Genomic DNA, 15,116 nt, shown 5'->3' on the forward strand with positions numbered 1-15,116 from the left:
TGGTCCCACGTGTTCATGAGGGATGATAGTGACTCAGACACAAATCTGTAGTCACTAGTGTTTAAACATGTAGCAACTAAGTATTCAAAGGAAGTTAATAAATCTTATAATAGACTGACTCATATTTGAGTTCAGAATAAACAATACAGGTGACAGCACACACCCTTGTGGAGAAGCAGTAGAAGTGCACTTTAGGTCAGACAGGGTCCCATTTACCCAGACTCTCTGTGTCCTACTGGTAAGAAGAGGAGAATCCAGCCCACCAGATTTTTACTCAAGGCAAACTGTTCAAAACGCCTCCTGGTTAAGATATGAGGCATTCATGCATGGCCTGCTCCGACCTCTACCTCAACGACAGCAAAGTGTGGACAACAGGAACATGAGGAATACAAAGTAGAAATCCTGCCTCCATATTATCCCATCTCCCCCTATCCCATTTTACTTCTGTAACATAACAACGAGTAAGGTCTGTTTTACTGTAATACAGTTGACAGAGAAACACCTGCTGTTCATCCAGTTATAAACAAAGAAAACAAAACAAACTTAACTTACACAGGCATTCTTTAGAAGGTCAGTGGTTTAGTATGCTGCTGTAGCAAAGGGGGCAAGTTTGGGCTGGAGGGGGGGATGGGGAGGGGAGGTTGGTTGGGGTTGGGTTGGGGAGGGTACAACAGTAACTAGTTCTCTAGATTTGGCCCGTTCAAACACGATCATCAACATAAGCATAGAGACCTCACAATGTCGAATGGAGTTCAAATTTCAAATTGACCTTTTTTTCTTTTTCATGTATCGATCATGAACATCTTGAGTGTCGACAACACATAGCATTCTCGTGCTCCACATATATATGCACTGTATTCACATTTTGCAAAGAGAAAAGGAGAGCGATGTGATCCAACATTTTCATGATATACTTAAAAACAGGCCCCGCCTTGGATTCAGAAGAGAAACAAAATAAAGTGAAGCTTGTCTTTGATCTTCTTCAGATTTTTTTTTTCTTTTAAAAACACAATACTGTGGCTCGAGCGTGATGCATTCGTGCGCTCACATAATAAATGGAAACATTTCCCATCTACTTTGACATGGGATGTGGCAGGTTAAAAGACGTTTTCATACAAGATTGTTTTTTGTTGCTGTTGTTGTTGGCTTGTTCTGCAGGATGGGGAGGAAACCCGGGGAGGATAAAGTGACACTTAGACGAGTAAAGTTGCACAAAGACAAAGAAATGGCAAGTTAGATGGAGAAATCTGTCATCTGAGCAGTGCCATCTAAGGAGTTTCCCTTTTTTCCAATCTTTAATTCAGATACATGTACAGTACTGTACAAGGAATAGAATTTCTATGACAATCCAGTTGAAATATCACTGTGTTATCTGCTCCAGCAAAGAGGCCCTGAACCTAAACAAGACCACGTTGTTCTTCAAACAGCCTGTCCATTCTGTGAAACCCCAAACGTGGCGTGAAATAGGGAACTGTATTAATTACTGTACACAACAAAAGACCCAAGCTGCACATTCTCCTCCCCACAGATGCTGCAACATGAGAGACAGAATCAGAATCAGGTGAGATGGATTTGCTCTCTTTGGTGCGTGTGTAGAATCTGTGTGGGCTTGATTTAAGTCCAGTTTGTAACATGCACGTCGTTTCATTTACGCACTGGAAGCAACCGGATCACGGGGGAGGGGGTGGGGGGCTCATGGAGTTGATGCTGATCTGAGAGCAAATGGGAAGAGGGAAGGTGTGTTAGGGCTCTTGGCAGAGGCTTTGGTCGCTGCAGGGTGTGTGGGTGTTGGAGTCGAGGTGGTTTCTGGGGAGTCCGGACAGAGTAGTAGCACTGTTGTTGTTCTTCTTCTTCTTCATCTTGCTGTTCCTGTTGGAGATGGTGGCTCGTTTATGATCGTTTCCTCCTGCCCTCCAGGTTTCTGAAGTTGGATGGCCTGATCTTCATCTCAGCGAACTCGATCGAGTGCTCGCGGCCTTTCCAGTGGAACCAGTTCACACCCTGGAAGAGATAGGGGAGTGATGATGTTCACTTTACAGATGAAGAAACAGGGAAACAAACAAGGCTTGCCAGAGCAAAAGAAAGGATACAAAAGTGTAGAACCTTCATCAATCATCCACTTCAATCTGAGTGACTAACTGGGACAACTAACAAATGTGTGACGTCTGGTGTAGATTCATATTCAGCTCTACATTTGTCCTCTAACAAAATTCTTAAGCCTTCAGCATGGTTTTTGTTAAGCCCTGCCAGACCCCCCATCTCATAACGCTGGGACCCACCAACCCACCTTAGGGATCCTGCGCCCGACTTTGGGAATCACCAGCCTGCCACATGAGATTCTAAACCCCGACAGCTAATGTGACCTTTGACTCCGATGCAGTGAAGTGCAGTAACCACATTTGGTATGAACGGTTTCATTTGCTGTCATGGTGTTTGAGTTTAAGAATCACTGCACAATTACAGCAAAGATAGTTACTTAACGGCAAATGTATTTATTGAAAATCAGTGAGATTAAAACTTTAAATAACAATGTCATTAACCTGTGTGCCTGGACACCTGAGGAACTCCCTCTTCAGGAATCTATAGGAATGAGTGCACTCACAGACTGAAGGCGCTCAGCTGCGTTCCATTAACTTCTTAACTACGACAAAACATCAATGTGGACTCCACAATGTGGAGCCTTTATTGTTTGCTTTGCTTTGAGTGGTTAAATTGTCCTCTAGTGTCCTCTAGTGGACAAAACATAAATAACAACTACATGCTGCTGAGCATGTGGGCCTCTTTTGTGCAGTATGGCTCAAGGTTTGTCGTAGTAATTCGTCAAATTGCCTTTACTGTATAGAATAAACAGAACTACATTTTAGCATTAAAATATTTGAATATATTTGAATATTAAAACATCCCATGTACGGAGGCTATAGTCCTCCAAGCAGGCGGTCCAGGTTCTCTCACGCCCTGACTTCCAGCTCTATCCACTGTCCCATCTCTCCCATACAGGCACAGAAAGCCTAAAGATAAATATAAAAAAACAAAAACATAGCATGTTTCCTTAATGGATGATGATATATTAAGGTATTTTTATGATTTAAGTCAGTAGATATCTTACAGATTTGTCTGTAATTCACTAAAGAATCAAAACCACTTCATTTCATTTGTCATGTGTTGATGATGCAGTTTAATTCATGTTTCTACATGGCACTGTAGCAGATTAGTTTGTCCAATCAGCAGTAATCCTGTTGTCCGTTTTCTTTTTGTAGAATGTAAACCATGAAATGGTTTTGATTATTAGCTCGCTGCTTTAGAAATAGAACTTTTAATAAAGTTTTTGCTAACCTGAAATTCATTCCAGAAAAATAAAGGAGGTGAAAATGTGTCTCTATCTCTGTGAGTGGTTGAATCTGTTTGTCTGAAATGAGTGATCATTCACTTTTATATCAGATGTTTTTAGAAACAAAGAAGCTTCTCAAGCATTAAATGTCTTTATGACAGGTGTTTTAGAGAGCTTCAACAATAAAATACTACTTAGTAAAGTCAATTAAAAGTCCAAGTCCGAGGTTAAACGATCCTTTAATGGTCTCTTGACTTTCTCCGGCTACTCCGATGCTGCTCCGATGCTGCTCAACGCGACCCGCCTCGCGTTGACGCTCATTATAATGAGTGTCAAACTGCACCTCCCAGAATAAATTAACCATCTAGAGAGAAGGCCAGATACAAAGTGAAAACACACATTATTACAGCAGGGCTCCAATGAAAGACTATTTAGATGTTTGATGAAGTATCTCTGATATCTTAGATTTAATGTTTAGTTTTTAAATGTCAAAACAACAGAGCCATTCAAGAGAAGTTGAAGTTTATTTTTTTCTTACTGGTCTAAATGGGCCTCCACACCTTTATCTTTACTGCTTTATCCGTTCAGAGTTCACGAGGGGCTGGAGCTGATCCCAGCTGTCATTGGTCGAGAGGCGGGGTTACACCCTGGACTGATCACCAGTCAGTCACAGGACTGAGACATACTGTAGACTACAACATTCACATTCACACCTACAGGTGATTTAGAGTCATCAATGAACCTAACCAGCATGTCTTTGGACTGTGGGAGGAAGCTGGAGTACCTGGAGAGAACCCATGCACAGAGAGAACATGCAAACTCCACACAGAGAGACCCTGTCTGACGGGGATCTGAACCAGGGACCTTCTCACTGTGAAACAAAAGCACTAACCCCTGAACCACCATGTAGTCCAGTCTGTGAAATGTCTGTCTGAAGACTGCTTGATCAGAATCTCAACTATGAAAAAGAAAATAATACTTATCTCATTGATTTCATACTTCAGAGTACATTTTTAATCAATTTAAGTTGAAACAACAAAATTCATTCTGCAAAAAGAAATCATTCTATACAGAGGCTGAGTGAATGTGGTCTGGACTCTGTGGAGGAGAGTCATGGTTTCAGAGATGCTGTAGAAGGACAGAATACCTGCTCTGTGATCCAAGTTAGCTAGCTTAGCATTGGTAAAGTGGGCTTTATAGAGCACCTTGCACTGCAGCAGGCTGCATACAAAGATGTATTGTCATGTACTACAGGGCAAAATATCCAATCACACTTACTGATTCAATCATGTGTACAAGACATTTAGACCGTGTCAGATTAAACACATTTAAATGCCTGTCGAGGATTTCAGTCACATGATAATAGTATTTAGCTTTTCTAAAGTAATGTTAATACTCAGGAATGACGGATAACTAAACTTTTTTTTTTTCTACAAAAACAGATAATGGCACACAGGCTATCATGAAGTGTGGTGACCTGTGTCCCAGGCCTTCATGTCCCAAAGTCTACAAATAATCATGTTCCTGTAGTTCTACAGGGTCAATCAATCAATCTTTGTTTCTATAGCACCAATTCATAACAAGTGCTATCTCAAGACACTTTACAAAAAGCAGGTAAAAGACCGTACTTATTGCTTATATCACAAAGACCCAGCTCAATCCATCATGAGCACTTTAGCAACATTTAGCAAAAGTTACGGTGGTAAGAAAAAACTGCCTTTTAAGAGGCAGAAATCTTCTGCAGATCCCTGGCTCATGACAAAACAGCCCTCATGCCAAGACGGCGCTGGGCTTGAAAAAGAGATAGGGGGAGATGGGATAAGATGCAAGAAGAGGGATAGGGAAGAAGGGGGCTGGGGGGCTCAGGAGCTCACAGGCAAATATGTGGTTGGTAACTGAGATTTACAGATAGGGACATGCAGTAATATGATTTCACAGAGAGAAAGAGAGAGAGAGAGACAGACAGAGACAGAGAGCGAGAGAGAGATTTTTTTTTTTGATTTTACAAAACAACTTTATTTACAATAATTGACAACAATTAACAACATACTTTTATACAGCATAGAGAAACTTAACACTTAACACTTAATGTCACACGATTGACTTTTTAGATGCTAAAAAAAGGATTGAAGATGAGTTTCCCGTCTTCTGCAGAGCAGATAATCGCTCCATGGCACCATGTTTCAATGAAATCTTTAAAATTAGTCATCGCTTTAAAGAAATTAAAGTCCACCAAGACTCTGGCTCTCACTAGGGAAAGGAAGAGGTCAGTCACTTCCTTTCCTTGCCTGTTCTCCAACTGTTTTTTCCTGCTGAGATAAATTGCCAGTTTTGCCTGTCCTGATAAAAAGTTTAAAAGTTTCGCGTTTGTTTTGTTGTACCCTGCTCCAAAGATAAAAACTGTTTTTGACCATGTCTTATTAAAACCCATAAAAACCTTCTTTAAAACCCCAAAGAAATCGCTGAGTCTGACACACTCTGAAAAGCAGTGGAAAATTGTTTCCACAGACCCACAAAAAAACATTGATTAGACACAGAAGGATTAAAACGAGAGACAAAAGAGTTTACGGCTATTGCTCCATTTAAAATCCTCCCTTGTAGATCACCAGATTTCTTGTTCAGAGGGCTTTTATAAAAAACTCTCCACACTGGCTTGATATGGTCAGCCACTTTTAACCACTGTCTCCACTTGGTGTCCACTCTGTTCTTCAGTACATTCTCATTTAATACTTTAACACACACACACACAAAACAATTCCTTACCTCTAACGTTATAACAGTTTAAACATTTGTCATCAGTCCCTTTTGAATGTCTTTCACTTGAAACACAAGAATTCATTGTGAGGCCTATTTCAGGAAACGGTCACTGTCAATGGGCACTTCCTTCCTGCTACAGTAATCCTGCAGCATCTCCTTCTCTTCCCCCGTCAGTCTGAGACGCAACAGTCTGAGCACTCTGTCCACAAAACATGCAGACCGGAGACCAAGAGCAGAGGTCACTGCTGCTGTATTGTTCAGTTCAGGTCCAGCTACGTCCACGATCTGTCTCAGTGTGGTGTTGTCATTGGAGATGAGAGCATGCGTGAGGCCCATTAAAGATGTGTCCTGAACATCCAGCCAGACCCCATAGATCAGAGGCTCCTCCAGCAGCCAGCAGCCAGTGTGGGCTCTAGTCTTTTCCATAAAAACAGTTTCCAGGTTTTAAAAAGGCTCTGATAAAAAGCAGACAGGTTGCACAGAGTAAAACAGTCAGTATTCATTAAAAACAGTGAGGAGTCCAGTCCTAGTCCATTCACTTTTTTAAAAATGCTGCTGGCCACTGGTCTCCAGACCACATCAGCTGGGCCAGTGAGGAACTTCTGTAGGAACTGGATTCTGAAGGTGGCTACTCTGCTGGCCAGGTGGACCAGACCCTGCCCTCCTTCTTCTTCAGGTAGAAACAGCACGGCCTGTGGAACCCAATGCAGCAAGTTGTTGATGATGATCACTCTTCCTCTGTATGACATTTGTGGCAGCAGCCACCTCCACTTCTCCAGCCTCCCCTTCACTTTCTCCACCACCTCCTCCCACTTTTTCTGTACAGTGAGCTCATCCCCTAAAAACACACCAAGATACTTAAAACCATTTCTTGACACAATCAAATGTTTTGAACAGTGAGGTAAAATTAACCCTTCAATGGAGTATTTTACACAACATGGGTTCAATAGAGATGGAATATAACATCCCTGAAAGAGCACAACCTTGTCTTATTCCTCTCTTCATTTTAAAAGGTGCACTTAGTCCTCCATTGATTTTCAGTACACTCTCAATGTCCTGGTACAAAACCTTGATCATAGCAATGAAACCAGGGCTGAGACCAAAACTCTCCAGAACTTTCCAGAGGTAGAGGTGCTCAACCCGGTCAAAAGCTTTTTCTTGATCTAATGAAATGAGACCAAGGTCTATGTCCAATGAGCTAGAGACATCCAAAACATCAAGAATTAAAGACACATTGTCATGAATAGACCTGGCACACAGTAGCTTTGGTCCGGGTGTATGATCTGGTCCATTACATCCTTCAGTCTGTTGGCCAGAGCTTTGGAGAATATCTTGTAGTCACAGCAGAGCAGGGAAACAGGACGCCAGTTCTTTATCTCTTGGAGATCACCTTTCTTTGGAAGGAGTGTGATTACTGCCCTCCTGCAGCTGAGGGGCAATGACTCTTCAGCCAGGCTTTCATTTAAAACAGCAAGAAGATCTTCTCCCAGCACATCCCAAAACGTTTTAAAAAGCTTTTCCTTCCTCCATGCTCTGCAGAGCTGCGGACAGCTCCTGTAGCTATAGAGGTTCTCTGATCAGCTGGTTGGAGTCCTCAGAGACACGAGGTAAACGATCACAAAAAGAGTCAAACAGCTGTTCATTGTCAGTGTACTCACTGCTGTAGAGCCCAGAATAAAAGTCCACAGCATGTCTTCGGATGTCTCCAGCTTCTTTCAGCTCCTGTCCTACTGCTGTTCGAAGACCATGCATACATTTATTTTGTCCATTCTATTTTTCCATTCCAAAGAAAAACTTGGACAGGGCGTCCATCTGAGCCACACTTTGGAATCTCGATCTGACGAGGGCTCCCTGGGCTCTGGTGTCCAGCAGGTCTGTCAGGGCTTTCTTTTTAGCTTTGAGAACTTCAATATGTCCTCGATTTCCTGTGGAATCTATCAAGGACTGAAGTTCCACAATTTCAATCTCTAGAGCTTTTACAGATCTGGTAATGTCCCGTGTGACATTGAGAGTGTACTGCTGACAGAAAACCCTGATTTCAGCCTTCCCACAATCCCACCACTGTCTTAAACACTTCAAATCAGGACATGTCGTTCTAAAATTCCTCCATAAAAACCTAAAACCCTCTAAAAAGTTTTTATCAAGGAGCAGGGAAGTGTTAAAATGCCAAAAAGCCCTCTGATGTTTAAAATCACGAAACGTGACACAATACTAATGAGTGATCAGTAGAACCAGCAGGCACGATAAAACATTTAAAAAAATGTTCATCTGGTGTTTAAAACAATAAAAACGATCTAACCTAGCTAATGAAATAAAACCATCTCTGGTGTGAGACCACGTGTATTGTCTGTTATCTTTGTAAAATGACCTCCAAACATCAGACAGGTCATGAGTTTCGATTAGTTGTTTTAAAAGTCGTTTAGAAGCAGGATGAGGTTCAATGTGATTTCTATCAACAGAGTCGTCTTCAGTGCAGTTAAAATCCCCCCTAAAAGAACAAAGACATCTAGAGTGACACTGTTTAAAAGAGTGTTCATTTAAAAAAAGGTATTCTGTCTGCTCCTGTAGCTGGACTGTAAATATTAATTAAAAAGAGCTCACACAGTTCATAAACAGCTCTGACCACCAGCAGCCTCCCCCGTGTTACCGCTGTCACAGTGTATGAGACAGGTGCACACCCCCCCACTACTGCTGCTACTGTGGCTCAGGATAACCTGACCCTCCCCCCCCCATTCTCTCATCCAGTCCACTTCATTAAAAGTGTCACTGTGAGTTTCCTGCACAAACATTATGTCAACGTGATTAATTTTCATTATTTCATACAACATAGCTCTTTTTCTGGAATCTCTAGTTCCATTTAAATTCAGAGTTCCTACTTTAAAATGACTCATGGAGAGAGAGATTAAAAAAAATAACAACTAGAAACAAAAACATCTGTATTTTAAAAGATAAACTACAATTCTTTGTTTTCATCATCATCATAATCATCATCACCGTCAGCACCAACATTGTTACACAGTTCCTGTCTCAGTTTGGACAGATACTTTCTTAATCTATAAGTTTCTTGATCAGAAAAAGACCCTTTCCCTTTATCTCTCGAGATCTCGTGCTGACTCAAAAAAAATCCTTTTATCAGGGAAATCATTTTCTATTTTTACACCCCACATATTTTTGTTTTCTTGAAGAAACAGTTTAATTTTTTCTACACTGTAGTCTCTTGTTTTTCTGTCTTTGAGAGTATCTGCACTCAGATGTTTCACTGTCAGTGAGATGGGGAGAGTCCTCACTGACCTCTGATCCTGGATCAGATTCTTTTGGTTTGTTTTCTGTTTTAACTTTTGCTTTCTTTGTTGTTCTTTTCTTTTCTTCTAGTGAAACATTTTCACTAGTCTTTGATTTTCTTTTGGAGCGAGGAGTACTAAGAGAAGACTCTTCTTCCTCCATCTCCTCCTCAGCAGGTTCAGTACAGACCCTCACTTTACCTGCTGCCTGTTGCTCAGTATCAACACTAGACCCATTCCCCACCTCCATCTGCTCACCTGTCTGCTCCTTAAACTCCCCACCACTCTGTGTCTCATCACCTGTCTGTTCTTTATTCCCACCACTCTGTGTCTCATCACCTGTCTGCTCTTTATTCCACTCTGTGTCTCCTCACCTGTCTGCTCTTTATTCCACTCTGTGTCTCCTCACCTGTCTGTTCTTTATTCCACTCTGTGTCTCCTCACCTGTCTGTTCTTTATTCCACTCTGTGTCTGCTCACCTGTCTGCTCTTTATTCCACTGTGTCTGCTCACCTGTCTGTTCTTTATTCCACTCTGTGTCTCCTCACCTGTCTGTTCTTTATTCTTGGTGCTCTACGCGCGCCTCACGGCAGCGATGCACATCCTTTGCACATTTGCAGAGAATGCGTCCCCTTGCGCATAATGGGGCCCCCCATGGATCGTCAAATAATTGTTCAGTTGTTATATTGAGTTCAGATTGAACAATAACTTTACCACTGGTCTAGTCCCATTAGATTGGTCACAAAACTGTGGGCTATTCCAGTCGCCTAGATTTTGCAATTTCATTTTGGAAATATATTTTCTTAATGTTGCTGCATATATGCCTGTTTCTTTTGTAGTTGACCAAAGAAATGCTTGAAGGCAATAATTCTTTAAGTTCCAGCAACATCACTGAAGAGGAATATGTCCCAGAATCTTCAGATGAAGACAGTTTGGATAGTTTACCCTTAAACCCACCCAAAGGACGACAGAAAAAACTTACAAAAGTCCAGGAAAAGAATGGTTGGGAGGCAAATTCCAGACAAAACAGCTCCATTGATGACGGACTTGACATAAAGAAAAACAACACAAAGCGTTACAAGGGACCCTCAACTTCAAGAAAGTATGAGGATACAGATTCTGAATCCTCATCTCCAAAAAGGAAAAAAATCAGACACACTTACAGCAGAAAACAAAATACTGAACATGATCAGTCCTCAACAAATGAGAATTCTCTTGTTGTTGGACATGTTGTTACAGTAGACGGGTTAAAAAAATATCACCAGAAGAGAAACTATTGTCTTTTCTGCCAAGAACCTCAATCCAAACTTTCACGTCATCTGGAACGGGCTCACCAAAAGGAGGTAGAGGTTGCTGCTGCACTCATGTATCCAAAAAGATCTAAAGAACGGAGGGATCTTCTAAATCTCCTTCGTAAGCAAGGAAATAGGGCTCACAACATTGAGGCACTAAAACATGGAGAAGGGACGCTGGTACCTTGCAGACAACAAATTGACCAACAGGCCAGCCCAACAGAATATCAACACTGTTTTGCTTGCTTTGGACTATTTAAGCGAAAGGCACTTTGGAAGCATGCAAAACGGTGCGTACTAGCTGAAAAGATTTGCAAAACATTGCCGGGAAAAACAAGAATCCAGAGCCTCTGTGCTGGTGCTCAGCCAGTTCCGAAAGAAGTCAACAAGAAGGTATGGGCTCTTGTTAATAGAATGACGCAAGATGAGATTGTTCAGGCAATAAAAGAGGACATTTATATCATGAAAGTTGGGGAAAAAATGTACAACAGACAGCGCAATTCTCTTGTTGTTGGACATGTTGTTACAGTAGACGGGTTAAAAAAATATCACCAGAAGAGAAACTATTGTCTTTTCTGCCAAGAACCTCAATCCAAACTTTCACGTCATCTGGAACGGGCTCACCAAAAGGAGGTAGAGGTTGCTGCTGCACTCATGTATCCAAAAAGATCTAAAGAACGGAGGGATCTTCTAAATCTCCTTCGTAAGCAAGGAAATAGGGCTCACAACATTGAGGCACTAAAACATGGAGAAGGGACGCTGGTACCTTGCAGACAACAAATTGACCAACAGGCCAGCCCAACAGAATATCAACACTGTTTTGCTTGCTTTGGACTATTTAAGCGAAAGGCACTTTGGAAGCATGCAAAACGGTGCGTACTAGCTGAAAAGATTTGCAAAACATTGCCGGGAAAAACAAGAATCCAGAGCCTCTGTGCTGGTGCTCAGCCAGTTCCGAAAGAAGTCAACAAGAAGGTATGGGCTCTTGTTAATAGAATGACGCAAGATGAGATTGTTCAGGCAATAAAAGAGGACATTTATATCATGAAAGTTGGGGAAAAAATGTACAACAGACAGCGCAAATCTGCTTCTCAACATGACAACATCCGTCAGATAATGAGAGGCCGTGGGAGACTCCTAGTTGTAGGAAGGAAGGTGACCCCGCTGAGGAAAATAGCGGATTATATCAACCATAAAAACTTTCATCATTCGTGCCGTCAAAGAAGTAACAGGATATGATGAAAATATTAACAAGTTTGAGAAACCAACTTTAGCCATAAAGCTGGGTCAGAGCATACAAAGAGTGGCCGACATAATCGAGGCTGAGGCTCTCGTTTCCCAGAGTGATGAAAAGAAGATGCTCGTCCAGGAGTTCAGACGCATGTACACTCTTAGCTGGAACGAGCTGATCTCTTCTGCTGCGTACCGTACACTGGAAGAAAATAAATGGCACAAACCGAAGCTGATCCCGTTAGCAGATGATGTGAAAAAGATGCACATTTATATGACTAACAAACAGAAAGAGGACTATGAGCAGCTGTCTAATAAGAAAACACCAAAGAATTAGAGTAATCTTGCTAAAGTAACATTAGCACAGATTATTCTTTTTAACAGAAGAAGAGAGGGAAAAGTCTCTAATATGTATTTGGAAACATATGTTGCCAGGGACAGTTCTCCACTTAATGAGGATGTTGCAGAAGCACTTTCAGAGTTGGAAAAAATGCTGTGCCACCATTTTGAATGAGTGGAAATAAGAGGGAAGCGAGGCAGAAAGGTGCCCATCATCTTTACTCCAGCTATGGTCAAGTCGCTGGAGCTACTTGTGAGTTCCAGAGACTTGTGTGGTGTGGTTGACAACCCATACTTATTCGCCAGGCCAGGATTTGAGACAAGACTAAGGGGGTCTGACTGCATACATGAGTTGGCAAGAAGTTGTGGGGCCCAAAAGCCTGAAGCTTTCTCCTCAACAAAATTGAGAAAACAAGTGGCCACTCTGTCCAGAGTATTAAACCTTAATGACACTGAACAAGACCTACTTGCAGACTTTCTGGGACAAGATATCAGAGTACATAGAAAGTTCTATCAGCAAGGTACTGATGGCCTGTGAACAAGGCAGACTGGCAGACTTTAAAGGGAAAAGTCTTGACCAGATCTCTATCAGCCTCCAAGGTAAGAGTTAATTTGATTGGCAGAAGCTGAATTTTTCATGTCTAATTTTCAATGTCACCATCAAAGGATTGAATCTATTTTTTGTCTTGAAGAAAGCTCTGGGTTGTCATCTGAAGATGAAGAGCAAAAAGATAATCCAACAGGTATGTCTGTGTATGAGTCACACATGTGTGAAATAATGGCATAACAAATTACACATAAATACAGTGAGCCATATCTACAGTGTGTTTACATGAACGGGCCGGCTGGCTCCTCCTCTCGTGTATAAAAGTTGTTTAATTGAGGGACTAGAGAAAAGAAGAATAACATACTGTACTCACTGCTTAACTGTGTTTCTAGATCACGCTCATTTCAGGTAAATTTACATGCAGTGTGAAGATACCAGCATAATAAAGATCACTAGCATTAGCATGCTAACACAACAATGCACCGCAAGTTGTTTTGGGTCCATGCTGGTGCTCAAGGGCGACATCTGCTGGATCAAAAAACTCATATTCTGCCTTTAATAGTTATTAATTTTAATGTTAATGTCAAAGTAGACACGATGACAATGAATCGGAGTGAAACTAGAAAAGATAATACAAGGTGCATTTAGTAGTTGACTATGAAACAATAGTAGAGTGTAAATTTACATTAAACTCCTATAAACTTATAATAAATGTATCAATATAGACTATCAAACATGTAAACAACAAGTTAGACTTACAGCCGTTGCTTTCTGAAGGATTCACACCAAGGAGGACTTTGGATTCAACATGGAAACCCATAGAGACACCACCATGCTCCTTCTCTGTTTACACACTTTCTACTTCCTGTTTCCTGCTTCCTGTGACTTAACAGATTTCAAAATAAAGGAACAATAACCATTTATTCAAACAACAATGAAACTTTGTCCTTTAACATATAAAACACATCAAGGGCAGAACAGTTAACATCCCACATTTATGCACAGCATTTCTGAATATCTATACACATTTGATGACATATAGGAAGCCTTTTTCCCCATGAAAATGTACATTTCCTTTTTTGTTGTTTTTTCAGTCGGAGAAGAAGAGGGCACCTCAAAGCAGCAGCTTGAAGATGAGCAAAGCTCAGAAGGTAAGCATGAACTTGGGAGATAATAGCTTGTTTTAAGTGACTCTCAGTAGGTCCATAGTCTATGGACTGGATGTATCATGACAGTGTAGTTGAGAAGAATGATCATAATCTGAATGTGGATCTTGGTTGTTTGCATGTTTTCCTGAAGAGTTGCCGGTGACTGAAGACAGAGGGAGCACCCCAAAGCATCTTCAACAAAACAGGGCCTTGAGAGGTAAAAGTGAAGACCCTTTAGTCCTATTTTTCCCTATTTACTGTATGCACCAATGTGATTAGTACTAATGTTCATCAAATCAAGATATCTGATCAATCACCTCAAATCAACATCAGGAGGAAGAGAAAAGCTCAGAAGGTCAGCGCAGCATATGCAGTTTGAGTTTTTAGACCCCACCTGTAGCACATTGCTGTCTGGCCATATGCCTGATTTCTTTGCTCATGAATGTTTTCCAGAAGAGTTATCGGTGACAAGAGACAGACAGAGTACCTCAAAGCGGCAGTTCGGACGAAAAAGAGCCTCTAGAGGTAACAACACAGAGACTCTGACATTATTATTGCAGACTACACAACAATATGTTATTTTTTGCAGAATGTGATTAGTTAGAATAAATGTGCAGCCATATTGTGACACTTGACCCAACATGAATAAGGTAACTTTTAAGTTTCTGTGATTTATTGTTATTCTATAACATGTTTGTTCAACAACGGTTAAAAATGTAAATACTTGGGTAATAGAATAATTCAAAAACAATAAATGAAGACTACCGTAAAGTCTGTATAGTGGTTGCACCAGTGTATTAAAGGCAGCCAACCTTTTAGATTAAAAAATAAGGATTAAAGGTGCATCTGATTCACAGCATTTTATGGTAAGGCAAAGCTGTGAAATGTGAGTAAAAACTTGATTCAGATATAAATTGTACCTCTGGACAAAATCAACCTGCTACAACAAATATGTGTGTTAAAGCAAAGTGGCTTTAATTGCAAATGTTCAATATTTCCTGTACTAACATCAAAAAGGTGGCAGGATTAGGAAAGTCTAGGTTACTAGCATTCAGTGTGGCATAACAAAACTATCCTGCGGTCTACAGCATGTTTTGAAGTGTCCCAACGGCTTCTGAGAAGAGGCTGTAGTTCATTATTTTGGATCTAGCTGCACAAACTCCACACTAAGAGGGGTGATTCATTTGCATCCAAA

At 41.1% G+C, this 15,116-nt stretch overlaps 1 long non-coding RNA gene across 1 annotated transcript; it reads right to left on the reverse strand.

The window, feature by feature from the left end:
* Window positions 1-707: 707 nt before the first annotated feature.
* Window positions 708-13,633, reverse strand: LOC136182409 (uncharacterized). The gene is made up of 2 exons (XR_010668674.1): window positions 13,533-13,633; window positions 708-2,001 (listed from the first exon to the last, which is right to left on the reverse strand). It is a non-coding gene; the product is annotated as an uncharacterized lncRNA (long non-coding RNA).
* Window positions 13,634-15,116: the final 1,483 nt, after the last annotated feature.

The sequence above is a fragment of the Labrus bergylta genome, chromosome 2 (genome assembly GCF_963930695.1).
Source record: "Labrus bergylta chromosome 2, fLabBer1.1, whole genome shotgun sequence".
Taxonomy (NCBI): domain Eukaryota; kingdom Metazoa; phylum Chordata; class Actinopteri; order Labriformes; family Labridae; genus Labrus; species Labrus bergylta.